The sequence below is a fragment of the Lynx canadensis genome, chromosome B1, assembly GCF_007474595.2.
Source record: "Lynx canadensis isolate LIC74 chromosome B1, mLynCan4.pri.v2, whole genome shotgun sequence".
Classification (NCBI taxonomy): Eukaryota; Metazoa; Chordata; class Mammalia; order Carnivora; family Felidae; genus Lynx; species Lynx canadensis.
The window spans coordinates 45,095,880-45,104,947 of record NC_044306.2 but is presented as its reverse complement, the minus strand read 5'-3'; positions in this window follow the sequence as shown (position 1 = coordinate 45,104,947).

Sequence of the window (9,068 nt, the reverse complement as noted above, 5' to 3'; positions counted from 1 at the left end):
TTGTCAGAACCAAAGCCCCGAGCATCTAATCTCACGCCTTTTTCTGTTGCCTTAGTCGGTTCCTATGTTCACCTATTTCCCGGTTTGGGGGGCTTGGCGGTGAAGCTGAGCCTGAGTCCCAGCCTTGCTTCTGAACTAGTTGAGTCGCCCTGGGCAAGTTACTCAACCCCTTTAAGTCTGTTTCCCTAGCTGTCAGTTGGAGATAAAAGGGTTACTGTCTGGATTATGTGACAGAACGCCTGGCGCATAAAAGACGCTCAGTGAATGATATCTATCAATATTATTACTGGTGGTTTCCTTAATAATCTCACGACGCGCAACGTTATATCCAAAGTTTTAGATATGGTAGGTGCTCTGTGAATATTCTTCCGCTTAATTTCTCCACCATTTCAACAGCTACGTACAACATGTCAGTGTTCACTCCTTACAGTCTTAAGATTATTACACGTATTTCGCCACATTTTAGACAAACGCATGGGATGAGGGATCCTGTCGTGACATGCTTTTGATGGAGCATCTCCCAACCGGTTCCAGACAACCACAGCAGAGACTAAGGCATGTAAGCCTCCCCTTCTCCTCCCACCCAGGGGATGCGGGACTCAGCCCAGCTGACAGCTGGGCTGGTCCGGGCAGAACCGGGGCCCTGCCCCAAACACTGCCCTCTGAGTCCCCCATAGCCTCAGCCCAAGACCACTCCGTGAGAGGAGGGACTCCTCCTTCTCAGCCCCACTATGTCCTCCCTGCTTTCCTTCTTGCCACCTAGAAGGCCAGTGTCGGGGCCCCCGTGGCCGCTCAGAGCGCCTCCCCAAGAAGACTGCCTGAGTCTTCCTCTCTCGTCCCCAAGAACGCCATCAAACTCTGCTCTCCCCAGCGAATGCGTGACAGACTATAAGAACTTTGCCTATGAGAGCAAAAGAGGGCACAGCTTTAACTCTCCCCCCAAAAATGACCAAGGCGGAAAAGAGGCTACTAGATGAATCTGAGGGGCCACTGGCATTTCAGTGGCAGGTGTCGTAAGCAAACACCCTACCCTTGTTTTGCGTTCATTCATTCATTCATTCACACACTCACACACCCTGACAAATCTCAACAAGCAACTCTTGCACAGGATAGACGTGGACACAGAGATGTAAAAGCCAAGGTGGAGGCCTCCAGAAGGGAGGACCCCAGGCAGACAGTGGGGAGACGCAAGGATCACGCCCAGGACGCGTGCCCAGGGGCGCCTGCAGCCCTGCCTGCAGCAGGTGCAGCCGCTTCTGACCCTTGGGAGCAAGCACCAGACTCAGACTGGGCCAGGTAGCCATCCGCTGGCTCCCAGAGCCCCCAGAGGGCCTGGCTGCTGGGAGAGGGGAAGGTGCAGGAAGACAAAGACTGAGCCGGGATGGTGCTTAGGACACATTTCCCATGGCTCTCCAGGGAGAGGCGGCCCAGGGGGAAGGGAGAGGCAGCCTGGGGCCCTGTCTTTCACCAAGCAGGGGAATGTGGGCGGGAGAAGTGCCCCACGGCCCCCTCACTTCTCAGCAAGAAAACCACCTCGCTGGTGGGCCTGCCACCATCAAAGTGTCTCCTGCAGTGGGGACAACAGGGCAGTGTTTAGGCTTTCTGAATTGCCTCTAAGTCCTTGGCCCAGGACTTTCCTTTCTTTCTTTTTTTTCTTTTTCTTTTTCTTTTTAATGGGGATTCGAGGCCAAAAATACACGCTCTTTCACATACGCGCACACACACACACACACACACACGCACACACACTCAAAGGGAGGGCTGGCGGCAGGAGGAGTCAAACCCCAATGCGCATCTCAGGCTTTAAACATGCACAGGCTGTGCTTGGGGAAAATGTCACCGCTTGGCTGAGAGCATGGGTGGCACTGGCAGGCAGGGAGAGGCAGAGAACGGGAACCGAATTTAGGAGTGACTGGAAGGTCGACAAGGAAGAAAAGCCAACGCGCAGCACAGCGTATATACATAGAAACGAGAAGCGCTTCTGAGCGTGGCTCTGGCACTTGCAAGGCGGCCACAGTGACCTCTGGGCATAAAGAGCTGGCCCGTGGTCTCCTCGTGGGACGTGACACGCAGCAGTCTCCTCCCTCCTCCCGAGCCCTGGTTGCTGCTGATGCCCATTCTCGGCATGTTGCTCTCCGACCTGTGCCCCCATCCCCAGGCCACCACCTGCACGCAGGTCCCGTCCAGTCTCCCAAGCCCACTCCCGTGTCCACCTGAGTTCAGGAGATTCCACCTTTCTGTGAAACGCTGATCTCCTGCTCCCTCACCATTCCCCACACCCTGGAATGTTGGATAGTTTGGGCCACATCTGATTTAGCCTTTGGTCTTTATCTGCCCTTGTTATGTGTTCTGGAGGTGCCAGTATACATCTTGTGTCTCCCACTAGAAACAGCATATTCTCCAAGCTGAGGCACGGAGCCATTTGCTTGTCCTGTCTTCTGGCCACTGTGGCCCGCACGGGGTTTAGGGACAACATGGACAGATAAGGACACGGGGGCTAACTCGATTTCAACCTCACATTACTGACCAGCCACCAAGGGCTCACATGACTAGAGAGAGTCCCCAGGCCCTGCAAAACACCTGCACACCCTCCTCCTTTCCTCTCGTGAGCAAACGCGCTTTTCCACATACCTTCTTCCACCCAAAGCTCTTTCGCAGGGGGCCCCTTCTTTTCCAGCTCAGTCAAACTGAAACCTCTTTGCCCGATGTCTAATCATATCCAGTGGACCAGAGTTGCCATATTGTATCAAAAGAGGTCGAAAGCTTTAGACTCAAAAAACCACAGCACGCGGGGGATTAAACCAGGAGAATTTAACTCGCTTAACTGTGATAAAGTCTGGTTAGGGAGATTACAGCTGTGTGTACCCGAGAAGTAAATATCTCCGAGCTCTCACTAGGCCGAGAGGAAAGGAGGGCTTGTCTGGCAATTTTATCATCTTGCAGGAAGAAAAAGGAGAGGAGAAAAGGGAGAATAAAAGATGAGAGGTGATAATCTCTGAAGTTGAGCTCACTCTTGTGTTACAGCACATGGCAGAAATAGAAGATAACCGCGCTGGCAGTCTCGCTGCGAGATGGTCGGCTCACTCAGGAGGGCCGCCTGCCTGCTGCTTCGGAGCCCCCCAAGGGGCGTGCATGGGGGGCACAGAGTGAGAACTGGTCCAGGCAGAGAAAAATGGGGTGGGAGGGTCCCAGGAAGAGAGATGTGCAACACAGAAAGGCTGTCTCATCTCCCTTCTTCCAGAATATATATAAAATATATATAATATATATATATATATAACATATAGTATATTATATGTATATTATTGGAGTTGGAGGATATATGTATATGTATATGTATATGTATATGTATATGTATATATCCTCCAACTCCAACAATATTATACCTGGAACAAAATTTCAAACCATGAAATGAAGGGATTCTCAACCATGGGCAAGATGGCAGGATGGACGGAGGAGTGCTTTGCCCAGAAATGGGGTAGGGGAACAGGGGAATGTGTGATTTGAAAAGCATGTATGCTTTTTATGTATGGTTTACCCCAAAATGTAAAAAAGACTAATAAATTGCTTTTGTAATATAAATAGCAGCAAGCAGTGCCCAATAAAATTTCCCTAGCTGAGGCGGCATGATTTTTAAAAAGAAATGGTTAGAAAACACTGATTCCAGGGGCTCCTGGGTGGCTCAGTCCATTTAGCGTCTGACTCTTGATCTCGGCTCAGGTCATGATCTCACACTTTCATTGAGTTCGAGCCCCATGTCTGGCCTGCTTACATTACTAAGAGCCTTAGATTACATCAGAGCCTGCTTAGGATTCCTCTCTCTCTCTCTCTCTCTCTCTCTCTCTCTCTGCCCCTCCCCAGCTCACGTGCCCCTCTCTCTCTCTCTCTCATTCTCTCTCTCTCTCTCAAAAATTAATAAAAATAAACTTAAAAAAAAGAAAGAAAGATAACACTGATTCCCGTTCATCCTTCCCATTTCACAGGCCAGGACACTGAGGCCAGGAAAAATAAAGTGACTTACCCACAACCACACAACTGGTTCCCAGGAGAGCCAGGAAAAGAAATGAAATCCCAGATAGAAGAATTATTCTTGTTCCACCACTGGACTCCTGGCATACCCCAAGAGCTTCACCCCAAAAGCATCATTCCTGGGCTCAGCCTCTGGTTGTGGCCACCCGGATTGAGTCCTCAGCATAACCCAGGGCCAGAGCCCTTGAAGGAAGGGAGGGAAGAAGGGAGGGAGGGGAAGAAGGAGGAAGGGGGAGGGAGAGAGTACAGTGGAGGGGAAAGGAGGAAGGAGAGGGAGGGAGGGGGAGGGAAGGGGAAGAAAAAAAAGGGGGAGGGAGAGGAAGGGAGGGGGAAGAAGGGGGAGGAAGGGATCTTTATCGTGAGGATTCATGATATCCTGGAAAAAGCATGGGCTCCTGACATCAGGATTTGAATCATGATGCCTCAGCCTACGAGCTGGATGACTTAGAAAAGGACTTGATCGCTCTGAACCTCTATGTTCTCATCCGTAAAATGGGGCTCATTTTGTTAGTTTTTCCACCATCATTTCCAGTACTTAAAACTACAGACTATCAGACATCCCCTGAGGTCATGTAGAGCTTACCTCATGGGCAAGAAAACTGAGGGCCAGGCCGGGGGTCCCAGGCTAGCACCTTGTCCCCAGCCCAGTGCTGCGTGGTGTGGCAGTGATAACCAGGAGCCTGGTGCCCAGCTCTGAACCTGCTTGTCAGGGATGCTCTCCAGACCCCCCTACTCACTTTAAGTGTGTAGGAAAATCACAAAATCTGTGTGATCCACTTTTGAAGGTTTCCCAGTGGTGGTGCCTCTCATAAGGAAAATTGCCCTGGTGTCTCAACAACCTGAGAGACCAGACCCTGTTCCAGGTGTCCCAAGAAAGGGCTGGAGCAACGGAATGAGAACGTTAGGTCAAACATAAGGAAAGTTGCCCTGATGAGTCACGGGTGGAAAATAATGGAGATTGTATGGGTTTCCTTTTGCTGCTATGACAAAATACCACAGGTTTCGTGGTTCAAAATAACACAAATGTATTATTCTCTTATACATCTGGAGGCCACAAGTCCAAAATGGTTCTTACAGGGCTAAAGTCAAGGCATCGGCAGAACTGTGTTCCTTTCTGGAACCTCCAGGGGAAAATCTGTTTCCGTGCCTTTTCCAGTTCTTAGAGGCTGCCTGCATTTATGGGCTTGTGGTCTCCTCCATCTTCAAAGCCAGCAATGTCCGCTAGTCTTTTCCACATCACATCACTGACTCTGAGTCCCCATCTCCTTCTTTCACTTATAGGGACCCTTGGGACTCCTTTGGACCCACCCAGATAAGGTCAGCCCATCTGCAGCCTTCACTCCCCTTGGCCATGTAACATAACCTGTACACAAGCTGCAGAGATGAGCATGGGGACCTAATCGTGAGGGGTCCATTATCCACAACACCCAAACCTCATCATCACTCTCCTCCCTGCCAGGGTGACAGAAGGCACTGTCAGCTAATCGCAACACTCACTCCTGCCTCAGAACCCTTCTTAACCATTCTTCTGGCATTGGGCGTCAACCAACTGGACTTGAGCTAGAAGCAAAGTCTACTTGATAGCCCTGACTACAGATGTAAACTCTAGAGGAAGGGCAAGATGGTTTCTGAAGTACTGATATCCGCAGGCCATCCAGAGTTTTGGTCCCAACAAAAGACGGACACTCCCCGACTGCGACTCTTCCTTCCCGTTTCCGACACCCAAGCGAGTCCGCTGGCTACGTGGATCCCTCTCTGCCCTCCCTCTGGGACCTCAGCTGATGGCAGGACATTTTCCCGGTCAGGTCTTCTGGGGGATTTTCTGTCTGAGGACTCAACTCTCCCAAGTGACCCCCTTGTTTTAGGGTCACCGGCCCATCCTCTTCAGTCTCTTTCCAGATCTGCCGAGAGCGGCCCGCAAAGCCCTTATTCCTCACAGGGAAGAAAATGTTCTTTCCACAATATCCTCCTCACAGAAATGTGCTGGCATTGCCCCCTGGGACTGCCCCACCAAACTGGTTTGCACAGTGAAAAACTGTATCTGTTTCCCTTAAAACCAAATGTGTCTCACAACCACAGGACAAAGTTGTGCCATGCCTGGCCAAGAGAACATGCGTTTGTGCAAATGTTCCAAGTCCCTGACTCAGATTTGAACTCCATTTTGTTGAAATGGAGAGGAAAGTATGGTTATGCGACCTGGGGGCGGTCCTCGCTCTTCTACTGGCTGGGAACACAGAGCTGGGGCAAGTCCCTTCAAGTCTATATGAGCCTTCATTTCATCTAGTCAAAAAAAGAACGTTGGGCCATCTTAATTCTAGGATTTCTTTAAATTCTTATAGCAAACAGTTTTGGCTCTCACAGCCTGGAGTGGTTCCAAAAGAGAGTAATGAGAACAGTGGGGGACTCAGAACCGTGGGTCTGAAAAGTGACAGAGGACATGGGGGTGTTCAACCAGGAAAAGAGAAGCTGGCAGGTGGGGCCCAGGCCCCCCGCCTTCCCTGCCTATAGCCTATTTGTATTAGTAACAATGACTTAACTTTTACTGGCTCTCTCAGGGTATCAGCCCCTCCATAATTAACCCCCAATATGTCTAGGGGTTGCGTCATGTGTGCACAAGACACACACACAATTTTCCGGCCATCGACCATTTTGTTCCCTTTGGCCTGCTCTAGACCCTCTACCAGGACACTGGTCACCTCTTGTTGGGTCTCACTGTCCCGCAGGGGCTGGAGGCCCCCCGAGGCCAAAGAACGGTGGGGTTCCGTGACGTGGTAAAGGAGAGAGCCTCTGCACCACCTCCCCCTCATTGTGTGTTTGACTCTAAAGGCGAATCCCAAAGCTGGTTCCCCAGTGACTACCACGTGTCAGTTCACACCGTGCTTTCCATATGTACGTACAGCCTCTTTGCTCTCCACAGGTTTTGTGAAGAAGCCCGATGCGGCCTGAGATGCGAACCAAACCCAGTTGTGAGCCATTCACCAGACCATGCTCAGAATTACGCCCGCCCTGCTGCAGTCAAAGCTTGGTTACCAGGCCAGCTGTTTGTGCTGGTTCCTTCTTCCTCCGCAATGAGCTCCTTCCCAGGAGGCTCCCTTTGCACAGGCCCACCCTGGCAGTTCACCAGGCCTGCTCAGACATGCCTGACCAGGCCTGGGCTCAGGCTGGGACTCCCCATGCACTTCATGTACACCAGCCTGCCACAGGGGAGAGGCACTGCCCTTATGCTTCCCAGCCACAAGGAGACCGATACTGGAAGCTACAAAGAGACAGAAATTTTCCTTCTGTGTTGAGCCAAAAATCTAATGGATCTGTCAGTAGGAGTAATGAAATTTCTCAGGTGGTCATGAGCGTTCTGTCACGTGAACTATTGAAGTCAGACGGTGCCCCAACAGGGATGTCATTAAGAAGATGCCCCGAGTGTCAGACATTGCCCCGGAAACCTGTACATCCATCATCTTTCACTAGATAGTTCTGGCTGGGAGAGCACCTCCCGAAATGCCCTAGAAAAAAAAAAGGTGCCAGGCTGAGCAAGTTGGTTTTGTTGCCTGGGGAGGATACCCACCCCGAATTTCCCTTCAGACTCTAGCTTTCAAGGTTGACACCCTCCTATCTGCAGATGGAAGAGGTCTGCAGATGACCTTCTCCCACCCAAGTACGAACCAGGCCCGACTGTAGCCGTGACCCTCTGCAAACTGCAAGGGTGTGCCCACGTGGTCGAGTCCAGGAAGACCAATTTGGGGGGCGGGGATCGAGTTCACTCAGGAAGAAAGAGAACTCGGGGAGCACATTACCTACCCTCGAACGTACTAGGGGCTGCACAAAGCAGAAGTACATTCATATCTTCAGCCTCGGATAGGAAAAGCGAACGCTGGATTGGAGTCAAAAGACGAGATTGGGCCGTAGCTCTCCCTCGTGCCCAAACTGTGGGATTTCGGGTAAGTCGTGCGCACTCAAAGCCTCTATTTCTTCAACATGCACGTCGTAAGACCGTTGTGATGAACTGAGATAATGCTGTGACAGCACGCTGTGCACGCATTGGTATTCCCCAGCCTGGCTTTCCATGTGTCTTATTCAGCTGTCTACAGCCAGCGCCCGGATCCCTACCTGGTACAACATCCCGGTGTTCAATAAACGTCCATTGAATTCTCCTCTGGAGAAACATCTCAGAAGGCAATCCATAGTTAAAGGTTCTGGGGAAGCTACATCCATCTTGAACTGAGGCAAGACCTATCGAACAGCCAGAGCAGCCTACCAGGCTGATTCAGAGGCAGAGAGCTCTGCCCCGTGGAGGTGTTCAACCCCAGGAGGACTGCCAGATGTCAGAGGCGCTCTAGAATGATCTCTCCCTACAGAATGTGGGGGGTAAGCGTGGCAAAGCCACATCAAGCTGTAGCTGCCTCACCGGACAGCCACCTCACTCACCAGCCCACGCACCTGCCACACGCCCCAGCCCCTTAGCACATACGTGTCAAACGCAGGCCTCACCACATCGCAAGTCACCGTGTGCCAGGCAGCTCCGAGGCACTCACGAAAGACTGGCAATGTGAGGACCGCTCGTGCCAAGGCTTTGTGGAAAACCATCTTCTCTCCCTAGACCTCCAAATCTGGTACTACGACATGGCACTCTTCGCTTATGTATCGGTACCAGATAAGCGCTGGATTCACTCGCTCGCTCAACGAGCATTGATTTAGCACCTAATCTATGACACGTGCTGCCAAGGGGGCGGGGTGGCCAAGTTCGGGATGACAGCAAGTGTAGGGTATCGCATGCACTAAAACAGATCCGCCCTGCCTCAGGGAGCATTCCTATCTGTCCGGGAGACAGATGCGAGGCAATAACCAAACAGATAAACGCATAATTGCAAACCGTGGTCTGCCACGAAGGCAAGGTAAAGGGGATGTTGAGGGACTCTAAGGGTGCCACAGTCAGAAGAGGCTTCTCTGGAAAAGCGACGTTGACCTCAGCCTGGAAGCGGAGTCCAGGAAAACCGGCTGAAGAGCAGAAAGCAGGAGCAGCGTTTGGGAAGGCCTGAGGCAAG